Source organism: Protopterus annectens, chromosome 4.part0, assembly GCF_019279795.1.
Source record: "Protopterus annectens isolate FY-2018-M chromosome 4.part0, PAN1.0, whole genome shotgun sequence".
Taxonomy (NCBI): domain Eukaryota; kingdom Metazoa; phylum Chordata; order Ceratodontiformes; family Protopteridae; genus Protopterus; species Protopterus annectens.
The window spans coordinates 1,876,288,238-1,876,305,820 of record NC_056733.1 but is presented as its reverse complement, the minus strand read 5'-3'; the positions used below and the strand labels follow the sequence as shown (position 1 = coordinate 1,876,305,820).

At 43.3% G+C, this 17,583-nt stretch overlaps 1 protein-coding gene across 3 annotated transcripts in view; it reads left to right on the top strand.

The window, feature by feature from the left end:
* The window catches only part of GEMIN5 (gem nuclear organelle associated protein 5), a 1,677,795-nt gene that overhangs the window by 769,578 nt on the left and 890,634 nt on the right, over positions 1-17,583 (top strand). The window lies entirely within an intron of this gene.

The following is a 17,583-nucleotide window of genomic DNA, read 5'->3' as shown; positions in this document are numbered from 1 at the left end:
GTTATCCTGCCGTCAGCCGGTCCCGCAGTTGGTTAGAGTTCCAAAGTCTTGGTCCGTCGTCGGTTGCTGTCGCTTCTTCCCTGATGTCAGTGCGCCAGGGCTATATAAGATACAGCCGACGGCATTTTCTTCAGTCTTTCTTGCCTCGCGGTGCCCGAAGCAAAAGCAGTTTGCAAGTGCTGGTTGGACGACTCTTGAGATTTTCAATTCGAATTTCAGAACCAAAGTCTTCAATAAAGCTAAGTACCTCGTTGGGGAAACTTTTTCTTGCCTCAGACCGATGTCACTAAAAGTTAATAATTGTATTTCTTGTGGGAAGCAAATACCTCATAAGGATTTTCATTCTGAGTGTATTCCATGCCTAGGCCCAGAACACGACGTCACTAGTTGTTGGTTTTGTGCTAGATTTAACAAGCGCACTATTAAACGTTGGTTTGACTTTGATCCCCATTACTTTGGCCGAAGGTTCAATTATACCATGCCGTCGGAACAACTGACGACCAGAATACACAAAAAACGCAAAGACAAAGATAAGGACAGGCATCCGAGGCCCAAAACTGACGAAGCCTCTTCTAGGCCAGTCGCCTGTTCGCAGGTTCTCAGTGAGGCACTTACGCAGCCCCTGACACCCGCTACCTCAGAGCCACATGCCGCCTCCGACTCCCACTTGGAGATGTCTGGGTCTCTGGAAACTCAAGGTATTGGGCCTATGGAAACTAATCCCTCAGATGGGTCCGGAGCCGCTGAACAGGCTTCTGAGGGTGTTTTCAGACCTTCACAGCTTACCATCAAAACTACAGCCAAGTCTAAAACTCCATTTAAGATAAAGAAGCAAGTACAGCATTCACCTGAACAGGCCTCCATGCCTAAAAATCAGATGCTCAAAATGGCGGAAGACTTAATTACTCTGATCATGGGTTCCCATCCCCCTCCTGATAAAAGGCCTAGGCAGGATACAGACTATGATTCCTCTGACCATTTCCATTGGGAGGGCCAGGATTACTCAGAATCCAAGAAAAGGCTCAGAGACTTTCTTTTACTGCCTCAGCACAGGCCCCTTGCTATTCCGCCAGTGTTAGTTATTGTGGATGATGTGTTCTCTGAATCAAGTTTAAATCCTGATTCTTCGCCCCCTGCTCCAGTCAAGCCATACAGGTACTACAGAGTCCCTGACTCTCACAAATTTCTTTATAAAAACCCTGTTGCTGACCCAGAAACTATTTCCCAGGGTCCCAAAGGGGTAAAAGCTTCCACGGCTAAAATTCCAGTTCCCTCTGACAGGGATTCTAGAGCATTAGACAGATGGGGGAAGAAACAGCCACCTCGATTTAGCAGAAATTGTCCTTCACTTCACTTCTGCAACTTTAGCAGTGAAGCTTTAAATTGCCAGTTTCACATGCTTAAATACCAACAGTATTTAATATCTCTGTTAAAACAGAAAATGCTTACAAGTTCAGAACATCCTGACTATAAGGAAATGCAGGATTTACTGCATGCAGCTGAACAAGCTGGAAAACATGCTCTGCATGCAGCTGAACAAGCTGGAAAACATGCTCTGCAGTGTGGTTTTGATTCATTAGAGGCTTCTTGTAGAGCAGCAGTTACAGGATCTGTGATTCGAAGGCATGCTTGGTTAAAAGAACAAGGTTTACCTGATCATGTTAAGGCAAAATTATTGGATGCTCCTTTACAGCAGGATATTTTATTTGATGTTAAGGCAGAAGAGGTTTTAAAGAAAATGGAGGATAAGGCAAAATCTCTGCCAACAGTGAAGGATTTCTTACAGGTACAGCCACCTCGATTTAGCAGAAATTGTCCTTCAAAAAATTGGTCGGACAGACCACAAAGAGGCAGATACAGACGCCCAAGAGGCAGATCTCAGCCCCAAGGCTCTTACAGACCACGACAGTGGGGTGCTTCAATCCCAAAAGGAGGGGAAGTCAAGTCACAACCTTCTAGGAAACAGTCCCAATGACTCCCCCCCCTCACATGCCAAGTACTTACCTTTTGGCAGCTCCCTTAGGTGGAAAACTAGCACTTTTTTCACAAAATTGGCATATAATCACACAAGACAAATGGGTAGTGAATATTGTGTCTCAAGGTTACAGGTTCCACTTTCACGCTTTACCAAGGCTAAAAGGAATGCCAGACCTGCCACAAAATCAATGGGCAGAGGCACAAAAACAAATTACAGCCCTCATGGACATGAGAGCTATTCAAAAAGTGCCACAACAGGAACAAGGACAAGGATTTTACTCATGACTTTTCCTGGTCCCCAGAAAGGACAAAGCCTTGGAGACCCATACTGGATCTTTCTACTCTAAATACTTACCTGGATGTTCCGAAATTCAAAATGTTGACACTACAGCAGCTTCTTCCCATACTGGGCAAGAAGGCTTGGCTTGTTACTTTGGACCTCAAAGAGGCATTACCTGCATGTCCCTATCAGACAAAATTGCAGAAGATACTTCACATTCATAGCTGGTTCAATGCATTACCAATTCTCTGCACTACCCTTTGGCAGCTCCCTTAGGGTCTTCACAAAATGCCTGGCACCAGTAATTGCATTTTGCAGACAAAAAGGAATTCAAATATATCCATACTTGGACGACTGCCTTATTCAAGCAGAGAGCAAGGAATTTCTTCTAAAGCAACTGGCGTTTGTAAAAAGATTGCTAATTTGCCTAGGGTACACAGTAAATGAAAAGAAGTCAAAACTAGTGCCCTCACAAGAGATAATATTCCTGGGTCCCAGCTTAAATACAATGGCCCAGATGGCTTATCTCAAGCCAGACAAGCAAGGACAACTGACTCTGTACTTTCAATTGATGGCAACATAAACCCAACTCCCTGCAAGAAAAATTCTGCAGGACTTGGGGTTCATGGCATCCTGCATACTACTAATATATGCCAGACTGCATATGAGGAAATTACAATGGTACCTAAAAAGTGTTTGGACTCAACACTGTCACAGTTTGGAAGCAGTAATACCACTTATTCCTTGCCTACAACAGAAGTTTCGATGATGGGCACAGGCATGTCACCACAACAAGGGACAGCCTTTCACTTTACCCACAGCCAGGCAGACACTAACAACAGATGCTTCGGATTACGCCTGGGGAAGCACACATGGCAGGAAAATGTATTCAGAGCAAGTGGGCCGCAGACCAAATGCATCTTCACATCAATCAAAAAGAGATGCTACCTGTAAAAAATGCCCTAACAGCTTTCAAGGACCTTCTGCATCCAGGACAACTATTACTGAAAACAGACAACACCACAGTTATGTGGTACATAAACAAGCAAGGGGGCAATCATTCTTATCCCCTCTGCAGACAAGCCATGACCTTGTGGAACACAGCTGTAACCTATCAAGTTTATCTGCAAGCACAATTCCTGCCAGGAAAGAAAAATACACTGGCAGATGACTTAAGCAGAAACATCATGGATCCTTACGAGTGGAAATTAAATCCACAAATATTCAGCATGATAATACAAAAATGGGGGAGCCCAGACATGGATCTTTTTGTCTCCCCAATGAATTGCCAACTAAATTCTGCACAAGGATTTACCACACATAAGCATGGAAAGTGGATGCTCTCTCATTCAGCTGGAAAAGCCTAAAAGTTTATGCCTTCCCACCACTGCCTCTCCTTTCAAAGGTACTCCTAAAGGCCAGACAAGAAAAGCTAAACATTATCCTGATTGCCCCAGACTGGCCACACCAGCACTGGTACCCAATCTTAAAGAACTTAGCTCAAGGTCCACCATGGATTTTACCTCAAATTCCGCATCTTCTGACTCAACAAAACAATCAGATCCTGCACAGCCAGCCCAAAACATTAAACCTGCTGCATGGCAGATTCCTTAGTCAAGCAGACAACACCTCTCTCTAAAGCTGTTATGGATGTCATTTTGGAGGCCAGGAAGCCTAGCACCAGGAAATCTTACTCAGAAAAGTGGAAGAGATTCTGTGCCTGGAACCAGGCTCAAAGCTTTGATCCTCTTGTCCCAAATATTCCTCTGATATTACAATACTTAACTGAGATGCTGGACAAAGGCCTATCGTTTTCATCCATTAAGATCCACGCCTCTGCCATCTCGGCTCATTACAACACAGATCCTCCTATTTTCTCTCATCCATTACTAAAACAGTACCTCGGAGTGGCTAAAAACATAAGACCGCCCCGGAGAGCACCAACACCAACTTGGGACCTCAATTTTGTCTTGGAAAAACTAACTTTACCTCCTTTTGAGCCAGCCAATTCAGCAGAATTAAAATGTCATGGAAAACTGCTCTGCTTCTGGCAATAACCTCAGCACGAAGAGTCTGAGTTACAGGCACTAATGGCAGTGGATCCTTTCATCATTTTTCACCAAGACAGGGTTTCTTTAAGAACAAACCCTTCATTTATGCCAAAGGTGGTATCCAGTGTGGCTCTTAACCAAACTATTCACTTGTCAACTTTTTATCCAAATCCCCATAATAAAGGGGAGAGACTTCTGTATTCATTGGACATACACAGACAGTTAAGTTTCTACTTGGACAAAACAAAAGCTTTCAGGAAAACTGAGCAATTGTTTGTAGCATATGCTGCAGGATCACAGGGAAAGGCTACTTCCAAGCAGACCATATCAAAGTGGATAGGATACTTTATCGTTTCTGCTACACACAGCATGGGAAAACTGTACCTAGCAACATTAGGCCAAATTCCACTAGGGCAACAGCTACTTCCACTGCCTACCTTAGAGCTGCAACTTAGAGTTCAGTGCACACCTTTACCAAACATCATCACTTGCCTCTTTATTCTAAATCCAGAGCTGGCTTTGCCACTGCAGTGCTGCAGGGCCTCATACCCACCACAAATCCTCTATAGAACCAGCCACCCTACCTCAGCTTTGGGATTCAACCCTAGTGTAATGACTGCAGCAGTGAAACACGATGAACGTAGTACAGTTTTGTACCTACCATAAATGTAGATGTTAGTGTGTATTCACTGCTGCAGTCCAATTTACCCTCCCTCCATCCCCTCTTTCTTAGCTGGGATTTATCTATACCTTTCTACCCTATACTACCTATGTGGTGTATTTGCTGGCAACTGAAGGTTTTGGTTTTACTTTTTATGTATGTTTTATTAGCAATTTATATTGCCTACCTATTTGGGGGCACCTGACATCTGGGGCAAGAAAAACTGAAGAAAATGGCGTCGGCTGCATCTTATATACCCCTGGCGCACTGACGTCAGGGAAGAAGCGTCAGCAACCGACGCCGGACCAAGATTTTGGAACTCTGGCCGACGGCGGGACCACCTGACGGCAGGATAACCCAAGTGTAATGACTGCAGCAGTGAATACACTCGAACATCTACATTTATGGTAGGTACAAAACTGTACTTTTTGTCTCAAGAAGAATTAGGACCTCTTTCAAGCAAGGGGGGATGTTCATCGTGCATACAGCTGCAGTAATCACAGATGGGTTTTCTGCCGTCAGGCGGTCCCTCGGTCGGCCGAATTCCAAAGTCTTGGTCCGGCGTCGGTTGTCGTCGCTTTCTCTTCTGACGTCAGTGAGGCCAGAGTATATAAGACACAGCCGACGCCATGTTCTTCAGTCTTTTTTGCCATGTGGTGCCCGAAGCAGAAGCAGTTCGCAAGTGCCGGTCGGCCAGCTCCTGAATTACGAAAATTTTGGAAACCGAAGTCTTCATTAAAGCTAAGTACCCCGTTGGGGAAACTTTTCTTGCCTCAGACCGATGTCAGAAAAAGTTAATAATTGTATTTCTTGTGGGAAGCAAATACCGCATAAGGATTTCCATTCCCTCTGCATACCTTGTTTGGGCCCAGACCACGACGCTCGGCTGTCGCTGGCGCTACCTTCAATAAATGCACTATTAAGTGTCGGGCGGAGTTCGCCCAACACTACTTTGGTAAAGCTTTTGATTATAAAATGTCGTCGGACACTCCGACTACCGTTTTGTCCAAAAAACGCAAGGAAAAGGACCGACACGCGAGGCCCGCTGTCCTGGCCGACACCACGCCAAAACAGGCTACACGTGGTCCGGTTCTCAGCGAGACGCCTTTGCAGTCCCTGACTACCGACGACACTCCTTTGGCGGTGTCCTCTGTACCCGAGACCGCTGGGTCCTCGGCCCTTTCCCAGACTACAACCACCGAAGCCTTTGCTAATGTTCAGCCTACTAATGTGGATAGGTCCACCTCCACCCATGGTGTCTTTAGGCCCTCATCTTCCTTTTCAATTAAGGCCTTTACTAAATCCAAAGCAGACAGGCATCCCACGAGGCCTGTTGCACAGGGCCCATCTCCAGGTCCCATGCCTAAAAAACAGATGCTTAAAATGGCTAAGGATTTAATTACTCTTATCAGAGGTTCTCAACCCCCTCCAGACAAGAGACCCAGAGTAGAGGAAGATTCCCCCTCTTCTGATCAGGGATCCATTTTATCAGAACATTCTGATGCAGAGGAACACTCTTACTCTCCTTTTGAGGATTCGGATGCAGAACAGTCCATCCCTTCTGTATCCCCTCCTGAGGATTTTTCCTTTGGGGAAACCTTGCACACCTTGAGGGAACACTTCCATTGGGAAGGCTAAGACTTTTCAGATTCCAAGAAAAGACTTAGGGAATTTCTTTTGTTAACTCAACACAGACCTCTGGCGATACCCCCTGTTTTGGACATACTTGATGATGTCTATTCGGAGGCTTGCCTTAACCCGGATTCTCTGCCTCCTGCACCAGTCAAACCTGATAGGTATTAGAGTACCCAGCTCTCACCAATTTCTCTTCAAAAGCCATAATTCTGACCCTGAAACCATTTCACAAGGCCCCAAGGGATTGAAGGCCTCCACTGCCAAGAATCCACTTCCTGCAGAAAGGGAATCAAGATCTTTAGAAAGGTGGGGTAAAAAGGTATATACCTCGGCCACCCTAGCCATGAGGGCCTTAAATTGTCAGTTTCATATGCTTAAATATCAACAGTTCCTGTTATCACAATTAAGGAACAAAATGTCTCAACCTGAACAACCAGATTTAAAGGAGTTACAGGATATGATGCATAGTGCAGAGCAAGTGGGTAAACGCACTTTACAATGTGGTTATGATGCCCTAGAGGCTTCAAGTAGAGCGGCTGCTACGGGATCAGTCATTCGCAGATATGCATGGCTTAGAGAACAAAACTTGCCTGATCATGTGAAAGCTAAACTTCTAGATGCTCCTTTACAAAAGGATGTGCTGTTTGGTACTAATGCTGAGGAGATATTACGGAAAATGGAAGAAAAAGCCAAATCCATGCAAACTGTCAAAACCTTTTTCCAGGTCCAACCACCACGTTTTAGCAGAAATTGGCCTTCAAAAAACTGGTCCTTTCCAGCCACTGACAAGCCCCAAAGAGGTAGATACAGACGCACAAGGGGCAGAGGGCAATCACAAGGATCATATAGAGGACGACAATGGCAAACTCCAGCGCCAAGAGGTGGCGAGGACAGTGCACAACAATACAGGAAGCAAACCCAATGACTCCCTCATTTCCATGCCAAGCACGTCTCAGCTGGCAGCACCTTTGGGAGGAAAGCTAGCATTATTTGCAAACAATTGGCATATTGTCACAACAGACAAATGGATCCTGGACATTATAAACAGATGCTACAAATTTCATTTCCACACTCTTCCAAAAATGAGAGGCATACCAAACCTGCCACAGAATCAAAGGGCAGAGGCACAACTACAAATTTCAAAGAAGCTCATACGCATGAGAGCTATTCAAGAGGTACCTTTTCACGAACAAGGTCAAGGTTTTTATTCAAGGCTTTTTCTGGTACCAAGGAAAGGAACCGACTGGAGACCCATTTTGGACTTATCCATCCTAAACACATTTCTACTGCATTCAAAATTCAGGATGCTCACATTACAGCAACTTCTTCCCATGCTGGGCAAGTAGTTTTGGCTGGTAACATTGGACCTCAAGGAGGCATACCTGCATGTCCCATTCAGACAAAGCTGCAGAAGATACCTCAGATTTCTTGCAGGTTCAATCCACTATCAATTCTCTGCATTGCCCTTTGGCTTATCTACTGCGCCCAGAGTATTCACAAAGTGCCTGGCATCAGTGATTGCCTACTGCAGACTTCAAGGGATACAAATTTACCCTTATTTGGACGACTGCCTGATCCAAATAACTTTCCTGGGTGCCAACTTGGACACAAACACCCAGATGGCCTATCTTACGCCAGAAAAACAAGGGCAACTATCTCAGTACTTCAAAATACTAGCAAAAAGTACCAGGCTTACTGCAAGGAAAATCCTGCAGGCTCTGGGATTCATGGCATCTTGCATTCTTTTAATCCCATGTGCAAAGCTGCATATGAGGAAACTTCAATGGTACCTAAAAAACCTATGGTCTCAGCACAGTCACAGTTTGGAAACAATACTACCAATAATCCCATGTTTGCAAAAGGAATTTCTATGGTGGGCCCAAGCATGTCAAGCAAACACAGGCCTCCCATTCTGCAAGCCTCAAGCAGAGCAAGTTATCACAACAGATGCCTCAGATTACGCTTGGGGACGGACAGGTGCATCCAGGGCAAATGGTCCCAAAAAGAAAAGCACCTCCACATCAATCAAAAAGAAATGCTAGCATTAATAAATGCAATTACAGCTTTCAAGGACTTCCTGCATCCAGGACAATTACTGATAAGAACAGACAACACCACAGTAATGTGGTACATAAACAAACAAGGAGGAACACATTCATACCCCTTGTGCAGACTAGCCATGACCCTTTGGAACTTGGCTCTGGAATGGCAAATCGAACTTCAAGCACAGTACCTGCCAGGATTGGAAAACACGCTGGCAGACAAATTAAGCAGAAATATGATAGATCCACACGAATGGAAGTTACATCCGCAGGTGTTTGCAGAAATAACCCAAGTGTGGGGGAGGCCAGACATAGATCTTTTTGCCTCCCACAGGAATCATCAATTGGAAAAGTTTTGTTCGAGGACCTTTCATCCAAAGGCCTGGAGAGTGGACGCCCTTTCATTCAGTTGGACAGCATGGACAGTTTACGCATTCCCACCTCTGCCTCTTCTGCCCAAGGTACTTGAAAGCAAGAGCAGACAGACCGAAGATGATACTGATTGCTCCAGATTGGCCAAGGCAACATTGGTACCCATTGCTGAGGAGCCTAACACATACTCCTCCCTGGTCCCTGCCTCTAATGCCTCTTCTGCTGACTCAGCACAGTTACAAAACTCTCCACAGTCAGCTGAAAACACTCAATCTCGCTGCATGGAAAATTCCTTAACATCACAACAGACCCTACTCTCCAAGGAGGTGCAGGATGTCATTTTGGAGGCCAGAAGACCATCTACTAGAAAAGCTTACTCCGCAAAATGGAAGCGGTTTTGTTCTTGGAATGCGAAAAAAGGCGAGGACCCTAGAAAGCTGAACTTGCGTCAGGTATTACAGTATCTAGCTGAGCTGCTGAACAGTGGACTTTCATTTTCTTCCATAAAAATCCATGCCTCAGCTATTTCTGCAGAATACAACACAGATCCTCCTTTATTTTCTCACCCACTCTTACGACAGTTCCTCAGAGGGGCTAAGAATATTAGACCACCAAGGAAACAACCAATACCAGCCTGGGATCTTAATTACATACTAGAAAAATTAACATTGCCTCCTTTTGAACCAGCTGCCTCAACAGATTTGCAATATTTGTCCTGGAAAACTGCCTTCCTTCTGGCTATCACTTCAGCTCGTAGAGTTTCGGAATTACAGGCCCTCATGGCGGTGCAGCCCTTTCTCATTTTCCATCAGGACAGGGTCTCCCTTCGCACCAACCCATCATTTATGCCTAAAGTGGTATCTAGGGTAGCTTTAAATCAAGCCATACACCTTCCTACATTTTACCCCAATCCTCAAAACAAAGGGGAAAGGCTGCTACATTCCTTAGACATCCATAGGCAGCTACGTTACTATTTGGCCGAACAAAGTCCTTCAGGAAATCAGAACAACTCTTTGTGTCCTATGCTGTAGGGGCTCAAGGGAAGCCAGTTTCCAAGCAGACTATTTCAAAGTGGATAGGCCACTGCATACGGTTTTGTTGTTCCTATCATGGGAAATCTGTTCCTACAGGTATCAGATCACACTCCACCAGGGCCAGAGCTACCTCTACAGCCTTCCTCAGAGGAGTTCCTACCAAAGATATTCTGGTGGCAGCCACTTGGAGTTCTGTACATACCTTCACAAAACACTACCACCTGCCTTTATATTCCAGAACAAGAGCAGGCTTTGTCACTGCTGTTTTGCAGGGCATTCTGGCTCAACCCAGTTCCTCCTAGTACCTACCACCCTGTGCGTAGCTTTGGGATTCTACCCATCTGTAATTACTGCAGCTGTATGCACGATGAACATAGTACAGTTTTGTACCTACCATAAGTACAGGTTTCCCTCCCTCCTTCCCCACTTGGTAAAGGCATGGGGCCTAACAACCTCTTCATACAACCTGACTGGGTTATCCTTCTATGTTTATTTGCTTGCAACCACTGTTTTTGGATTATATTGCATTGCATGTATACGCATATAAGCACAATTTATGTATTGCCTTCCTTCGGGGGGCACCTGACATCTGGGGCAAGAAAGACTGAAGAACATGGCGTCGGCTGTATCTTATATACTCTGGCCTCAATGACGTCAGAAGAGAAAGCGACGACAACCGACGCCGGACCAAGACTTTGGAATTCGGCCGACCGAGGGACCGCCTGACGGCAGAGAACCCATCTGTGATTACTGCAGCTGTATGGGCACTCGAACATCTACATTTATGGTAGGTACAAAACTGTACTTTCCTCTTATTGTATCTTACATGGGTTAGGCTCTTCTTTACTTTCCAGAATCGAAGTCAAACATTTTTTGAAAGGAGTCCTACATCTAAACCCTCCCAGGAGGGGTTGCGCTTTCCCACTGGGATCTAAATTTTGTCCTGGAAAAGCTTACATTCCCTCTTTTTAAACCAGCAGCCACTGTCTCATTGAAATTCTGTACCTGGAAAGCAGACTAGTTGCTTTTACCTTGGCCAGAAGACCTTCTGAGCTTCAAGCATTATGGCCATTCCCTCTCATCTTTCACAAAGAAGGGGTCTCCTTCAGGGCGAACTCTTCTTTAGTGCCTAAGGTTGTAAATGAACAGACCATCAAACCAGACCATTCTTTTACTTTCTTCCCTAATCCACAAAATAGGGGGTGAAAGATTCCTCCACTCCGTGGATGTGCACAGGCAACTAGGACTCTACTTGAACAAGACAAAATGTTTCAGGAAAACAGACAAGCCTTTTGTCATCTTTCAGGAAGGTTGGCTGGTGTTCCCCTCTATTCAAACAAACCATATCCAACTGGATCTCCAAATCCATTTCCTTTTGCTGCTTATCACATTCTAAATTCCTGCCTGTACCTATGAACGCTTATTCCACCACAGCGGCTTCTTCATCCCTTGCTTTCATCAAAGGTATTGTCACCAGAACCATTCTTGAAGTCATCACCTGTTGCATTTTCTTGACCTACAACCTCCTTTCTTAGATCTTTATTACTAGGTCTGGTAGACAGCTCTCGCATCTGATCTATCCACTCCTAACCTGTAGCTTTTGGAGTCAGCTATCACTTTGGAATACTGCAACTGTAATCCAAGAAAGGATGTAGTACAGTTGTGTAAGAACTTACAATAGCAGTAGATGCCCTACTGATCACTATTTCAGTACTGTTTTCTTCCATCCTGCCTCCTTTTTTCTACTGTCCTCTTCCTTCTCTTCATTGGACTACTTATCAATGGTCCTCAGGCTCTTCCAGGGTCTCCTGGCTGTAGATAGTCTGTGGGTCTTGTACTGTTGCATCCGTTTATATACCCCTATATTCATGTACTGAGGTCATGCATCGGACATACGGAGTATCCAGAAGGCTTTGGCTTTGGTATGCTGGCTGGATGTCATGTTATCTCAGCAGGATAACCAATCACTTTGGAATACTGCAAAAGTGATCAGCTGGACAGCCACTGCAGTGGTAAGTTTTTATGCAACTGTACTTTTTTTGCTGATATATTTGTAATTTTACCATGACTGATCTGACATTTATTTTCTCCTGTTAGGGAGAAACACACACTGCACTCTTTCTAGCAGTGTCTGCTGCAGCATTAGTATGCCAGTCTAGCTAAGAATCTGCTTCCGTGTGCATTTCAGACAATTAATATCTTCTGCCTTTTTTCAGGTATTTGTGATAATCTTAAGCCCCCCCTCCAATGTATTTTCCAATTCATTTAGCTTTTCAGAGGTTCAAAACATTTCTGGTTTCACTTTTGTTTCTTTGCCCCTTGCTTGCTTGCCCCACTCATCTGCCTTCTCTTGGCCAACTGACCCAGTCATTCCCTCACCACTGAGGGCAAAAGATGGGCAAAAAAGATCATCAAGGCAGCCATCAGAGGTGGTTTGAAAGTTTTTATTTTCGTTATGGCCCTAACTTCCCACATACATTTAGCTAACCAGCGGAAGAGAGACGTGCATTGGGCTGAACAGCAGTGCCCCTTTTCTAAAGTATTGGAAGTGGGTTTCCCAGCCTTCATTGAAGAAATAGTACTTCTCTATGTTCTTGATCATCTGCAGCCCTCCCCTCCCCATGGATGAGGGGAAGGACTGTACTCCAAAACTCCTCTCCATACCTTCTGGGGCTGCTTATCAAGCCCTGTTCACCTGGGCTGCAGTCCAGGCTCCATCCCAGCTCCATCCTTTTGTACTGTGAAACCAGGAAAATCTTGTTTCAATGCATACATAGGCTGCCATGTATTTTTTCTTTTATGTTGGTCCTTTCTTTCTGGGCAGCCTAGATAAGGCTTCTGCCAGTTCCTCCAATCTTCTATCATTTGTCTTAATGAGGTCTTCTAATGCATCACTCAACATTCTTTTGTCTGTTTTCTCTTGCATGGCTGCAGAGTGCATTGCAGAGTTGTTGCCTTGGACTGATTTCTCAGCCAGTAATTCTTCCATGTGATCTGGGGCTTCAGGAGATGCTTGCAAAACATCTTTTGTCAAATGCTTCTTTGTCTTAAAGGTTTTTTTGTTCTGGATGACATACAACTCTTTTCTCTGCTTGTAGATTGACTAAACTATTTTATAGTTAATTACTATTTCTTTACTGTGTCTTATTGCTCCATGAGGGAGAACTAAAAAGGCTACCATAGCAAAAGTCTGCAGTATTTTGTACTTATGTGATACAGTAGTGCTTAGGGTTGTGGTGAAAAAGGCGCGGTCCACTTTGGAGAACTTCTCGAGCATCTCAGATTCACCTTGGAAACTGCCACAATGGAGTAACCTCACAACTCTGTCATCAGTTGGTACTCTGGCTAAGTCAGTGGGCATAGGTGTTAGTACATCAGTCAGCCTGTGTGCATTTTTATAATTTAGGGAATGACTTGTCAACCTACTGCTAGTTTCCAAGTCATTGAATGATGTTGCCTTTGTTACAAGGCAGCTTTCCCAAAATATGAGTTGATCAGCTTTCTGACTAGCTCAGTTCTTCCTGAGGAGAATGTTTTGCAAGTGCTCGCTCAAAGCCAAGCATCCTTCACTGGTTCTGCTGCTGTCTTGTCAGTTTCTTTTTAATTTGTGGTCTAATTCTTGCCCTACTTGGGAGGCTGTTCACAGGGTTTCTAGGAAGGACGCCTAAAAGAGCTATACATTTGGGAGCTCCCTCAGTGAGCCTCTTTCTGCTGCTGTGTCTCCCCACCACAGAATCTTGTAGGAGGAAGGGCTCAGGCTTTATTAGTTGGTAAGTGTAGGAGTTGCTCTGCTTATGTGCGTGTTTGGAGGGGTGCCCTTTCCACTCCCTCTCCCTGTTCCCCTCTTTCCTCTCCCTGTCCCCCTTTTTCCTTTCCTGTCCTTGGCCCACTAGTACTTCTCTGATCCTCCAAATGTTTCATTTCATCCCTCTCCTTCACTTTGGGTAATTGGTGGGGTGATCTTGTGATGCTACATGGGTTTACCATGATAAGGTCGAATGCACTAACATCAAACGTGCATTTGACCGAAAAATAACATCTAAACCTAACATATCAAAAGAGAGGAATGTTGAAAATAGTTTGCACGATAAAGTGCATTCCATAATGTCGACATTCCCCTCTTCCAGACACATCAGTTAGCAAAAATCTACAATTTTACAGGGGGGGCTATGCCCCCCTGCACCCCCGTGTGGAGGGCTCTGCCCCCATACCCCCCTACTTAAATATACCAACTCTGAGATCACACTACAGCGAGGAAATGGGCTACTTCCCTATTCCTCACTGAAGCATGACCTCCCTCCACTGTCTCTCTAGGTCACTTTCTCGACTAACCTCGTTCGACTGCTCGACATATGATTTCCTGCTCCTTAGGAATTACGTCCTGCAGTTCGGGTAAGTGATATCAAGCCTGCTACATGAACTTTCTCCCCCAGGTGTTGAGAAGATCTGTGCCCCAGCAGGATGAGTGGCCTATTTGATGTAAGCACTAGGGGTGGCTATAGAGAGAGAGGATTCATAACCAGTTTGATAACTTAAAACACAGCAGTTTTTACTTAGTGGTACTGCTTGTTTTCTACATTGTGTGTAGTCTAAAAAAATTAAAAATACAAAAACAGTATTTATTATCCACCAAAACAACTGCAGCCATGAATAAAACTATGAAGCCCCTTCAGGAATTAGGACAATATCTGTGCTGCAGTGACATGGGCTTCACTGCATTCTTTTGCAAGATACTATAAACTGGATCTGATCTCTAATCCAGGTCATTCTTCAAGTTTATTAAGCATAACATTTTATCTTGCAAATGCTGTACAAAAATAATCCAGACAGGTTTGTCAAAAACTGCTTTCATCAGTGTATCTAATATGTTAAAGCAAAAAACGAACTTAAATACTCTGCAGTCATATGCATCCAATTCTCATTGGTTAATTACATATGCTCATTCATTCCAGGTGAAAATAATCCACCCAGTCTGATAATCCAAGAGTTTTCTTTTTTAGCCAAAATATTATGCCATCCTAATTTATTAGCTCTATTGTATGAAATATTGTCATAAAAATAAAATTTGTAGTTGAATGTTTTTAGTATGCTTGTATAATGCATTTGACATGCATTTGTTCTTAATATCACTTACGTGTTGTGAAATACAGGTTTTACTTTCCAAACACAAAAATTCTGAAGATGTTAGAAGTATTTTGCATTGTGAATTCTTTGACCTTTGCTACAAACTTAATAAAAAAATAAAGGGGGGTATACATTGGGATATACTTTTGCCAGACAGTACACTACGTGAGTTAATACCATCTAAATGTTCATTTTCCTACTGGAGAGGGAAATCTTTGGACAATATATGTAATCATCATAAAAAAAGTCTAATTAGATATTGGAACAACAGACTACTATTGCTGGGTTCATTCTTACAGGTTGTCAACCTCGTGGACGTTGTTCCCTGTGCCTGTGCAAGTATGTAGCCATGACCATAGAATTCACAACGCAAAATACTTCTAACATTTTCAGAATTTTTGTGATTGGAAAATGCAGTTCTGATTGGGTAGTTTATCTTTCAGCATGTACATGTTCTGCATTTTATATTGGCCAAACATCCCATCCTCTTAAAACCCATATTGTAGAACACACGAGAGATATTAAGAACAAACTTATGTCTAATACATTATATAAACATACTAAAAAAACATTCAACTGCAACATTTATTTTTGGATAGAAAATTAAAATCTTGGATTATCAGACTGAGTGGATTATTTTCACTTGGACTGAATGAGCATTTTTCAATTAACCAAAGAGAATTTGGTGCATATGACTGCAGAGTATTTGTTTTTTGCTTTAACATATTAGATACACTGATGAAAGCAGTTTTGCAGAAACCAGTCTGCATTATTTTGTGGTGGACTGTTTACATCTACAATGATGGGTTATAAGGAGAAGACCAATGGTGTATTGAAAAATGGAGAAGTTATAATTCGCCTGCTGTTTGGGGATGTCTGAGAACATGGTGGTTTTGATACATTCAGCATGATCCCTTTTGAGTCGCACATTACTTTTTATAGTGAGATTTATGACTATCTTTAATGGCCAGCAGTTTTTGTCAGAATCAGTGTAAGATGGCCATTATTATTGCTAGAAGTAAGGAATGTATTTACATTTCTCATAGCAGGATGATGTGCTTTACATACTTATAGGCTCATAGATGTTTACTAGACTAACAACCACAAGGGCCTTTTTAAGCCTAGCCATGCATCCCAAATCTCTGAGAAGTTGTGATACCCTTGATAAGTGTAAGTAGGGGCTTGGGAGATGAAACATTTACAAGCTAGGACCTAGGAGACGAACCATTTTCAGGTTGTCTGTGTCCATTAGAGAGACAGGTACCAAACCAGGGATGATTTTCCTGTTCCCCATTCAATTGTCTAGGTTACACTTGAATTGGGTTAGGGAGGAGCTCTGCCTCACATATATGGGGAGCCTGTTCCAGAGACTGGGTAGTCTGTGGGATGCATACCTGTCTTTTCAGCAGGTCCTATTTATGTCCCGGGCAAGGTTTAAGTCTTTAGAATGGGTAATTCTGGTGCTGTTTGATTTGTGGATATGCAGGAGGTCTATTAGAGTGGGATATGACATTGCCCTGTATGTCAGACATACATCTCCCCTCAAAAGCCTGTAGGAGACAGAGTACAGGGATAGAGCTTTGAGACGGTCTGCACAGGGCATTTTACTATTTTCTTTTAGTGAGGAACCTCTGTGGATGTGCGGATGTTCCAGTTTTTGGATATGCCTGGTTAGCTACAATACCAAAAGGGGGAGGGAGCATTGTACTCAATGATAGGTCTGATGAATCCCAAATATTGATTTTTAATACACCATTAATGTGGTTTGAATAACATGGGAATGAGATAAATTTTGACCAACTATTTGTGTATTTCACATTATTTAAAATGGTAACATCTTTGGCTGTATTTGCATGTGGACTTTAAGGATTTATGCTTAGAGGTTGGATGCCAGTGTTTTTGTATTCTTGAGCCTGAGTTCAAGGTTTTTTTTGTAAAACTATTTTTTAACAGCAAAAAGTGAAACTGTCAATTTTTCTTTTGCTGTGTTGTAATAGTTTCCTTATATTCTGTATTTACCAGGTCATATATGGCATATTATTTACACGTATATTGTGATCTTGTACTGTATTTAGCTATATTTGTCAGCTTTTGTTGTATAACTGAATAACATGAATTTGGAAGAACTTCTGAATGGTTTGTCAGCAGATCAGGATCAGAATGACATTCAGGCCTTTGTACATACATATGGGAACATATAAAGGATTCCCGCATTTGCCAAGTTGACAACAGCTGTGAAAAATCTACGCTCTAATGTGTGGCATCTTAAATTATTTAAGGCATAAAAAGACCACGGCTTAACCTCACAAGGTCGTATATGTTTGGAGCTTCTTGTTAAACAAAAGTTAACATTTTGTTAAGGGAATGGGGGAAGCTTAACAGGCAATGTCTATATCTTTTGTTTATG